The sequence below is a fragment of the Sapajus apella genome, unplaced genomic scaffold (genome assembly GCF_009761245.1).
Source record: "Sapajus apella isolate SASKATOON/1434 unplaced genomic scaffold, GSC_monkey_1.0 scaffold5, whole genome shotgun sequence".
Lineage (NCBI taxonomy): Eukaryota > Metazoa > Chordata > Mammalia > Primates > Cebidae > Sapajus > Sapajus apella.
This window is the reverse complement of record NW_022436945.1, coordinates 32,414,702-32,426,190: the sequence shown is the minus strand read 5'-3', so window position 1 is coordinate 32,426,190 and position 11,489 is coordinate 32,414,702. Positions and strand designations below refer to the sequence as shown.

The window sequence follows — 11,489 nt, the reverse complement described above, 5'->3', positions numbered from 1 at the left end:
TTAGTATGTTAGGATAACACTTTGTTTTGAGTCCTTTCCATTTCTACAGCTTTGTCTGTCAAGTCTTGCATTCTATCTATCTGTACGTTATTACCAAACAACGTACTACTCTTCATCTATATATCTCTAACTAACTTTATAAAATTCGGTTTGCCTATCACATCCCTGGATCCTCAAGTTATCTACTCTGTTTGCAAAGCACAATGTGCTTAGTAGCTCTACTATAGCACTATATCAAACTATATTGCACTTAACTGTTTGCATTGTGTGTCTATCAGGTTCTAAGTTTCCTGAAGGGGAAATGCATTTATTTTTGTATTTGTCTTAAGTGCAATAGTAAAAAGGGGAATGGAAACTGTTAAGAAGTATTAGATTCTGTTTATCTTCTCTCCAAAAATTTTTTAATGTTATTTCAAAAATCTGATGCTAAGTTTGGACAGAAACTCCAGGAGTGCGGCACTGCTTTGAAGGTTTTCTGTTTGTTTATTTGTGTTTGATGTACTCATTGGGGTTGCATAATTCATTTCTCTGTGTCAGAGAATGAAGATTAAACACTAAACACAATTCAGAATGTGTAAAATGACTGACCTAGTTTACAAGTTTACACTCTTAGGTGAATATTTTATGTAGATTCTGAAGGAGCTTTAATTACACTTGATCTCACACCTTTTGTTGGTGGGGATTAGTAGCTTTTCTGAGCCACAGATGGAGATTTCTACCTGAACACAGCTGCTGCCAAGGAAGTCCTGCAGGGAACACATTTCAGACCTGTGACTCAGCAAGAGACTACCAAGGACTGGAGCCCAAAACTTGGAGGACTTGGCTAAGCGTGCACTGCTCTGAGTTACAAAGGGTGCCCAAGAGCAGACCTGTTTATTTTCTTCAACACTATCAAGGAAATGCATTTGCTTATTAGCACCTATTGATCCCGAGAAGGCAAATGGAACAAAGCCAAAACTCTGCCCAAATCAGGTGATTGAATTTATACTTTCAGATTTGACCTCCAGATAAGATTTTGTGAACTGTACATATGAAAAAGAGACATATATTGAGTTTCTAAGGCAAGGGGAAAAAGCATTGACAACTCTGGGAAGTTTAAAGAGAGTCTTCAAGTAACTTATAATCCTAGTGTTGGAAAAAACATGTATCTGACAATCAGAGAATTATTATGAAACAATGCATTACATGAGGTTACTCTACTATTACAAAACATGTTTAAATATAAAATATGTTTAAATATGTTTTTATGTAAAGGAAATCATCAAAATATTCTACTGGAATATATTGTTTTCTCTTTATTTTTAAGCATACAAATAGTTAATAAAGTTGTGCATTTATGTAGGACAAGGAGATATGTACAAAAATAATACATGTCACACATGCACGTATGAACAGACTCTGGTTTCTGATTGGCCCAGGTAAATCTCCAGTACAGTAGATCATCTAATGAGTCTTTCCTACTGGCTTCAGACAGCTGTTAAGAGATACTATAAATCCTTATTCTCAAGCATAAAAGCTAATTACTATCATAGGTTAGGAATCAATTTTCCTCTTTCCTCTGTGCTGCAGTGGGCTATTATACAATTAGCTATATAAAGGAGATTTTTATGCCTAATATCAGAACATTTATTCTTGTTCACAATAAGAAGCAGCTAAATGTATTGTTGGTCAGAGTGTTACTGTGATTCCAATGTTAATAACTGCATAGTGTCTATACATTGATGCAATAAATATGATTGGAAAGAGGATTCAGGGACATTTTCTAAAAAGGAGTTGTATAAATGATTATATAAAACCTCACACACATTTTCTGCAAAGAGTACATGCACCACATGCAAGAGTTCTAAAACAAGCCTGTATTTAGAGCTTCTTGAATCTTTTACTCATGTCTTACATCAGTTTTGAAAAATTCAAAGCCATTATCCCTTAAAATTTTGCTTCTACCCTTTTCTTATTCTTTGCTTCTTCTTGGACTTCAGAACAAAATGTTAGATTTCTCATTAAGTTGTATATAGCTATTACACTCATTTCCTTTTTTTTTTCTCGTGCTATTTTTATGCATCAGTCTATGCTTCTATCTTTCAGTTTAATAATTTCATGTTCTGTTTAAAAAAGAGTTAAACTCATTTATTGAGTTCTTCATGTTAAACCTTTCACTTTTTAGTTCTCCTCTAAGTTGTCATTTGGCCAGGTGTTGTGATTCACACCTATAATCCCAGCACTTTGGGAAGCCGAGGAGGGTAGATCACTTGAGGTCAGGAATTCGAGACCAGCCTGGCTAACATGATGAAACCCCGCCTCTACTGAAAATACAACAATTAGCCAGTGTGGTGGTAGGTGCCTGTAACCTCAGCTACTCTACTCGGGAGGCTGAGGCAGGAGAGTTGCCTGAACCCAGGAGGCAGAGGTTGCAGTGAGCTGAAATAGCACCACTGCACACCAGCCTGGGTGACAGAGCAAGACTTTTTGTGCACACACACACAAAAAACAGCAACAAAATAAGTAGAAAATAACCTTTCTGTGGCACTGGTGAAATTTACAATATTGTCTTTATTTACTTGAACACATAAATCAGAATTATTTTAATGTTCTTTTCTAAAAACTCCCATTTTTGATTTATCTGTTATTACTGTTATTATCTTTAAACTTTTTTTTCTTTCTGATTCTATCTCTAGACATGCTGGCCATTTTAGATCACTGAATAAAAAAGTGTTGTAGAAACGCAAGATGATGTGATATTCCCCAGGGAAAGATTTTCATTTATTTATTTTGGAAAGTCAACCAAGTAGGAACAGAATACTTTGTACCAATCTGGAGTAAATGATTGGAAGAAGGGTTTTAAATTATTGAGCACCACTCAATTTCCAGTTTCCTCTTCCTCCTTGAGTATCTCCTTTCAGAGGTTGTAATTAAAAGCCTGAGTATCTACTGGAGACCTTTCTCCTTGATTGGCTCTGAACTCACAACTGTTTCCTCAATACTGCAAGGCTACCAAAAGCTCTCCTTAGCTTTGGCCTCTCCATTTTCTGTTTATATTTGGCTTCTTGTCCTCTTTTTCTATTCCTCTTCAAAATCCGCAAGTACTATGAAGAGAAAAATAGAGCAAAATGCATGTGGTTTCCTATTCTCCAGAATTTGAGTTTCCCAATTCCTGGCTGCCTTGGTAGCTTTGAACTTCAATTTTTGTCTCTTAGTTTTGGGAGGCTGAAAACACGCTGAGCCCCTACTTTCTGCTCAAATGGATTCTGCATCACTAAAGAGTCAGCCAACATCTTATCCAGTGAATCAAGCCATTTTTGTTCTGGAGTTTGGTCACTCACATTTTGATTTTCTGGAATATTCTCTGATGGCTTTAAGGAGCAGTTTTGTTGTTTTTGTTTTTGTAATTCATATATTATCTTCAGTTGTTGCTTTCACAGAGAGATTGGTCTGGTAAAATATAATCTGTAATAGTCAGAAGTGGAAGTTGTAAAAGGTTCTAAGATTTATTTATTATTTATTTATTAATTTTTTGAGATTGAGTCTTGTTCTGTCGCCCAGGCAGGAGTGGCACAATCTCAGATCCCAGTTTCAAGCAATTATTCTGCCTCAGCCTTTGGAGTAGCTGGGATTACAGGAGTGTGCCAATACACCCAGCTATTTTTTGTATTTTTAGTAGAGACAGGATTTCACCATGTTTCCCAGGCTGATCTCCAGCTCCTGACCTCAGGTGATTCACCTGCCTCAGCCTCCCAAAGTCCAGGGATTCCAGCATGAGCCACCATGCCCAGCCCTAAATAAGATTTTTGACTGAAGACGTGTAAGCAGAAAAAAAATAAAATAATAAGGGGGCATTAGAAGTATAAAGATGGGCAAAGAATTTCCAAGAAAAGAGAATAAGAGAGGGAGGACAGTTCTAAAATGTTTTACAAAACGAATCAAATTGAAATTTCTGAAAGCGTTTGCATCAGGAAAAAATAAACAGTTAAAAACATAAATATTTCTAAGGTGTTTTGCTATCCAGTCAAGTAAAACAGATTGATTTTTATCTGTAAATTGTTATTGACTGTGAAAATCAGCTTGCTTCTGTTGTTAGAAAACAGAACACAGTGCATTAGGCTGAATAAATGTGTTGCCTAGTAAACTGGCATGGTGCTAAATTACATTCAACTGGTGAGTAGTTTAATTATTTTTTTCTCTAAGATGTGAACATGTATATCTCAAATGGTGTGTTTTACTCAGTCAAATTCGTAGGCAGAGAGCTTATAAGCCTCACAAAAAGATAAGGGAAGTCATAAAAATTATGAGACAAAGCAGATATCCAAATGGCAAAAGTGATGTAACTTATCTGTGAAGATTTAACTGAAATTAATTATTGAATGATTGATCATATTTTGTGACAGCAACTGTAACTGCCTGTATGCACGAGTTGGAGTCATTTACTGAGGAAATTGTAAAGATGATCATTGACTTGGCTTTCTGACAAGTAAAAGCATGACTGCATTAAAATTCCTTGTCCCATTCATGAAATATCTATCTATTCATGAACACATCAGACATCCTGAATTGTCAGGAATACATACAGGTATATGTAAAAAACATACTTCAATTTAAATGTAGCACTTTTCAGCTCTTATTATAATCAGTACTTATTAGGTGCCCTCTGACTATGCGTCCAATTAGTTGAGCTTGTGATGAATACACAAACTGTCAGGAAAGATTCCTTTTTGACTTAGAAAGGAAAATAGTGATGTATATAAAATCAGTTTTTGAACCAAATTGACTGAACATATAAAATGTCTCTGGCATTTGGTAAGTGCTGAAACCACAGAGACACCAAAAGACCACTCAGTCCTGCTCTCAAGAAGCATATAATATAGTTGGGACGGCAGATAATTAGATTAAAAGGGTAGGATGTGATAAATAGTATTCATTTATTTCTTCAACAAATAATTTTTAATAATATTAAACAATTAAACACTAAATTTAAAGGAGTGAAATTTAAGTTAGTAAAATTAGAAAATTTATAAATATGAAAAGAAGGAAATGCAATATTTATATTATCTGATATGTTACAATAATTATTAATCATAATATATTATTATAATGTAATAGTATCATTAGAAAGTATGAGAAGAGAGATTTTTTTTTAAAATTGTGTATTTAAAAGAGAATTATCTATGGGAGAGGGGATAATATCAAGATTGGGTGATAACACTGAGGTGAAGGAACTCTCTGGGCAGAGGAGGGAATACACATAAGTAGAATGTGATAGTTTTTTACTATGAGATTTTAGCAAAGCAGACCGGGAATTTTATAGAGCTACCTTCCCTGTATAATTAGGATTTGGCACAAAGAGCTTCAAGTGAGATTTGGAAGGTACAAGGGGAGCAGCAGTCATTACGGAAGATTAGTACAAGCCTCCATGCATGGCCAGCGCTTGGCACATTTGCTGCTGATTCACGGGCTTCTCTCACTGGTGCGCATAAACCCACAGCTCCTCTGCCTGCTGCCAGATCTTTTCCTTCAGCGTTTCCAAGTCTTGAGTCACACACATGTGCAACTCTAGGGTGAACGACTCCTGCTTCTTCTGCAGATTCCCAGTATCATTTGTGTTCAAAGCATATTCTGATTTGTCCTTGTGAATATCAGTTTATTCTCAAGGATTTTAGGTTGTCCTTTTTTTTTTTTTCTAGTTCATTTAGACCTTTTCTTCCTGACTGCTTATCTACTGATCTGAGCAATTTCTAGTTCACCACCAGGTAGAGGCAACTCCTTGCGTAGATTTCTTCACCAGTTTTCCTTAATGGCCTGGTTGGTAAGTAACTTTTCTCTTCTGCTTCAACCATCTCCTAGAACTTTACTTCACCCACTTTCCCCAGAATTTTGTAAGGCGTAAATACTTATAATGTGTTTCATTTTGTATCACTCACAGTTGTTCTGGTTCTATGATTGAATCCTAACCCACACTTACAGTAAATAATTAAAAATATTCATCTAACAACTATAAATAGATCGTGTGTCAGGAGGAGAGGATGAATGTGGGTAGTAGCAAAAAATAAGCCAGAAAGAAACCACATTATCATCTATTTTTAGAGTAGGATGCATATTTTGGTTTCTATTTTCTACAAATCTCACTTGCTGCTTGTGAAAATGGAATGGAGTGTTTAGATTTACAACAGTAAACAATAGCAGATCAGACTATTCTACATTAAAGGAGACAATGTTAGAAATCTGTACACAGGTAAGAGGGTGGGATCAAAGTGAAGTACAAATAAATCTGAATAAATATTTTAAAGCCTGTTGGTGCTTGTATTGCCATGAGTCTGCACTAGCAATGGATTCTCAAACTCAAATCCTCGGTTCTGTTTTTCAAGCTGCCTATAAATTGTAACACGTTAAGAGTTTGTGATAGTAATAATAATAAAGTAGCTTAGAATGGGAAATTTTAGAATGCATTAGAGAGTGCATGTTTTAATTTTATAATTTGTTGAATGTAAGTGAGTATGAGTATGTTTACCGAATAAAAATGTTTCTTTATTCCTCTTTATCAGGAATATTTGAAATTGTCTGGTTCTTTGGCACCCAAATATGAAGGTCACTTCATTAAGGGCCAAAATTTTCATGGAGAGCATTTGAGAAAGGAGAGCTCAATAAAATATCAAAAAAATACAAACAAGAACTACAGTAAAAGAAATATTGCTACTTATATATGCAAATGAAGATTGAAGATAACTATTATCAACTTTCTACTCTTAAGAATTATTTAAGTTTCTACTGCTATTTCTGCATTTGGACATTGGTTTACCATGCCACTTTTTTATGTATTAAAAAATTGTTAAAAATTAAAATGATATTATACTTGTGTTCAGGCCAAATATATATTCCCAAAGTGTTCTACATTTGTTATTATCATGTTTTTATGCCTGAGTAATCAATAACATTGAGCAATAAAAATAGAATTATTTATGTATAAATAAAAATTATCATGAAAATTTTTATCTATTTTTCTTCCTTTTCAGAGTTGAAAAGCACCCATTTTCAACATAGCTAATTGTTGCTACAGTATCTTTTTTAATTAATGGGGTACAGTGTATTCTAAAATAGCAATGAAAAAATATTTAAGTTTTTGTTTGTTCATTTGTTGTTTTGAGACAGAGTCTTGCTCTCTTGCCCATGCTGGAGTGCAATGGCATGATCTTGGCTCACCATAACCTTAAGCTCTACCTCCCAGGTTCAAGCGATTCTCCTGCCTCAGCCTCCCAAGCAGCTGGGATTATAGGCATGCACCACCACATCTGGCCAATTTTTTTAGTAGAGGTGGGTTTTCTCCATGTTGGTCAGGTTTGTCTCAAACTCTCAACCTCAGGCGATCCGCCTGCCTTGGCCTCCCAAAGTGCTAGGATTACAGGTGTAAGCCACCGTACCCTGCCAAATATTTAAGTTTTAACAATGATCTACTCAGGTAAATATCCCTGCAGCAATCAAAATCAATAAATGTTATCCTCAGTAAACACAATAAAATATAATATCTTTAATAAGAGTTGCTACTGTACATCTTCCATTTGATGTTGGTGAAAAGTTCATTCATTGCCATAGCTCAATAATATTCCATTTTACAAATATACCACAAATAATTAACCTATTCCTCTCTAGGTAGATATATGGGTTTCTTTCCTTACTTTATATTATATTAAAATTTTATATTATAAACAGTTCATTGAATCTATTGATCCATTTGTGGAGAATTTATAGTTTATGATTTTGATTTTTATTCCTATAGGTATAATATGTCTTTCCATATATTTGAATCATTTTTAATGTTTTAAAATAAAATTTAAATACATTTAATTAATGTATATGTATCTGTTTGTAAGCTTACTGCAATGCTAAACAGGTAACTATTCAGAACACCCTGGAAAAAAAAAGTTGAACTGCTATCTTAATTACTGACTTTCTTTAATAACTGTAAGCAAAAATGAGATACTGTTTTCTCTGCCACATTTTTATCACTCGTGATCATAACCCCTCTACCTGTATAAGGGTAGTTGTCTGTTCAAATCATGCAGTGTTCTTATGTCACAAACGAAAACCTGAGTCTATTATGCTGAGCTAATCTGCTTTGACCTGAGTAACTTTGACCTGGGATGATCTGATCTGTCAGGGATGATTTGGCTGTCATATTTTTGCTCCTTAAAGAATTCTCAGAATCCCAAATTGTACCCCATCTCACTAAGAGTGTGGAGAGGGAAAGAGAGAAAGATAGAAAAAGAGAAGAAGGAGGAAAAGGAATTATCTATCTACTTACTTGTTTATACCTATGCTTATATTTATACTCACATTAAAGGACATTTGTCAGAATAGCCCCAAACACTATTGCCACACCAACATCTATTAAAATATAAACCATCTTTAATAAATACTGAGCTGTGTAAATACTTATTTGTGTACAAAAGAAAAACTCTTTAGTATTCTTAAGCCAGGCTGAGCAATCAACAGATGATTTTGATAAATATCTGTTCATTACCTGAACATTTCCACTGCAATATAAAACAAAGATTTCATCCACATTTTATTTTTGCTCCATAAATGGTTCTACACTTTCTAATCAGTATTATTTTTAAGATTAAATTTGAAGAGTAATGTAAATAGGGGAGAAGGAGGGGTGTCTAAGAGGATTTTCTGGTTTATAGTCATTAGAATACTCTCAATATGCAGGATAATTTGTAACTCTAGGCTCCCTTTTGCTCAGGCAGTCTAATTCTTTATGTCCAAGAATTTTGCTCTAAGTAATGTTTTTAATGTAAATAAATATAATTAAAAACATACTCTTTTCTGTTAGTTGTCTTCTTTTAATATTAACATGTCCTTTTTCTGCATGATTCTAAAAACAAATATGAACTTCCATGTAAATATTGATCAATGAATACTTCATGACACTTCCTTTTGAAATGTGTATGGCGTGATGGCCGCTATTTAGACATTTCATTTATGTCAAGGGTTTTGTTTTCTGTTATTGTTGTTGTTTTAAATTAGGGCTTAATATTGTTGGGACAAAAATTAGGCAGTAAAGAACCACAGTAGTTCTCTCTTCTTCATCTCTTCCTGTGCTAATATAATGATTCCATGATCTAATAAAGGAGCATACAAGGGAAGAGGAATCAAAAAGTGAAAATAAAACGAACAAATCTAGAAAAAAGCAAACTTTATCTATAGTTTTGTGGACTTTCTATAGAGAGGTCTCAATTCCTATTTCTACTCCCAATGCATTTATGTGACTAGCATGCTCAGTGAATTGGACATTTTCTCTTCTTTAAAATTACTCATTTAAGAAAAATTTATGTATACTCTGATCCTCTCAACTCTCTTGCATTTGCAGGTTCAGCATGGCCTCTGCTGCTGAAAAGCTGCATGCAATGTAAAAAATGTGTTGAAATTCAGATTTTTGTTTTATGTATTAGTAAATTAACATCTGCCAATTACCATTAAACATTGTATATGCATTATTTTCTTCACTTTTTACAGAAACCTCATTCTGAATTTACATGTTACAAGTGACATAGCTAAGGTGTAGACATGTATGCATGCAAAAAAATCACACAATTAGCATATGACTGAACTGGGACATAAATGCCAGTTGCTTCAACCTTACTAATATACTGCCACCACAAATTAAGCGTCTTATTGATAATTTAAAAGGAACAGAAATTTATTAACTAACGTTCCGGAGGCTGGAAAGTCCAAGGTCAAGGTGTCCAAAGGTTAGGGCCCAGTTTCTCTGATTCCAAGATGGTGCCTTGCATGTTGCATCCTCCGGAGAGAAGGGGAATGCTAGATTCCCACATGGCAGGAAGGCAGAGGGCCAAGAGATAAAAACAACCCCAAAAAGCCCTTTTATTAAGGTGCTAAATCCACTCATGAGGGTGGAGTGCTTGTCGCCTAATCACATCTTTAAAACCCCACATCTTAATATAGTTGCAATGGCAATTAAATCTCAACATGAACATTGGAGGAGACATTCAAACTACAGTAATTTGGCCTGACCACCCAGAACTTACATCTTTCTTACATACAAAATACATTTAATCCATCCCAGTAGCCTCTAAAGTCTTAAATTGTTCCAGCATTAATTCATAAGTCCAAAATCCAGAGTCCTGTCTAAATTAGATTTGAGTGAGACTCAAAGTATAATTCACTCTGAGGCAAATCCTCTCCAGTTATGAGCCAGTGAAATTAAACAAATTACATATTTCCAGAAGGCAATGGTGGGATAAGAGTAAAATAGACATCCCATTCCCAAATAAATAAATATTCAGGAAGAAAATGGTAACAGGTACCAAGTAAGCCTAAAACACAACAGGGCCAGCACATTAAATGATAAGGCCTAGAATAAACTTTGACTTCATATGCCATCTTCCCAACACACTGGGGTGTGAGCTGGACTCCCCAAGTCTTCAGGTGATCCAACCTCTATGGCTTTGCTGGCCTTAGCCCAAAAATCAGCTCTCATGGTTTGGAGTCAGGTGTCTTCATCTTCTCCAGGATGGCATGGCATGCTGGTACCTCTACAGCTCTGGAGTCTTGAGGTGGCCCTGATCCCATTGCTCCCTCAGACATTATCCTAATAGAGACTCTTCAGTGTTTCTCCCCTGAAAAAAGTCTGGTTTTGCCCCAAGTTTCTTTATGACACCCTTTGAAACCTATGAGGAGGAAGCCATGTCTCCATAGCTCCTTCATTGTGTGTGCCTGCAAAATTAGCACCAACTGAATGCCACAAAAGCTCACTACTTGCACCATCTGGAGCAGTGGGTCAAGCCTCCCTTGGGGCTACTCTAACCACAGCTATGACGACTGAGGAGCACTACCAGAATGTAGGGAGCAAAAACCCTAGGTTACACTGGACAACAACACTGAGGTCCCATGCATGCCGTAGGCCCACTCCCCAAAACAATTCTGCCCTCAAGGCAATAGGGCTCAGAGCCTGTAATTGGAAGGGCAGCCTCAGACATGTCCAAAATGCATTGGGGTATCTTTTTTCTTATTGTCTTGATGCATAGTATCTGGTTTCCTTCTAACCATAGTAATCTCTTTATCAAACAGTTGCTTGGCCACATTCTTGGAATTCCCTCCAGAACAAAATTTTTATTCCTTACATGACCTGGCTGACTGTTTTCCAGATCTTTATGTTCTGCTTCCCTTTAATTATAAGCTGTCTTTAAATCATTTCTATTTGTTTACATCTTACTATATGCAATTGAAAGAAGCCACACAGCACCCTGAATGCTTTGTTACTTAGATATTTCTTCTGACAGATACTCTAGTTTACCAGTCTTAAATTTTGCCTTCCATAAAGCCCTAAGTCATGGACACAATTCAGTCAAGTTGTTTGTTACTTTATAACAAGGATGACTTTTATTAATTTGCATCCAGAACCTCCATTTGCCTTTACCGTCCTATTCCTACCAACATTGTTTTCAACCACTTAAGTAATCTCTATGTAGTTTCAGACT

General features: G+C 35.4%; 1 long non-coding RNA gene across 1 annotated transcript; it reads left to right on the top strand.

Moving 5' to 3' along the window:
• The first annotated feature begins 5,288 nt into the window (after positions 1–5,288).
• Positions 5,289–6,877, top strand: LOC116546049. The gene is made up of 2 exons (XR_004266566.1): positions 5,289–5,797; positions 6,534–6,877. It is a non-coding gene; the product is annotated as an uncharacterized LOC116546049 (long non-coding RNA).
• Positions 6,878–11,489: the final 4,612 nt, after the last annotated feature.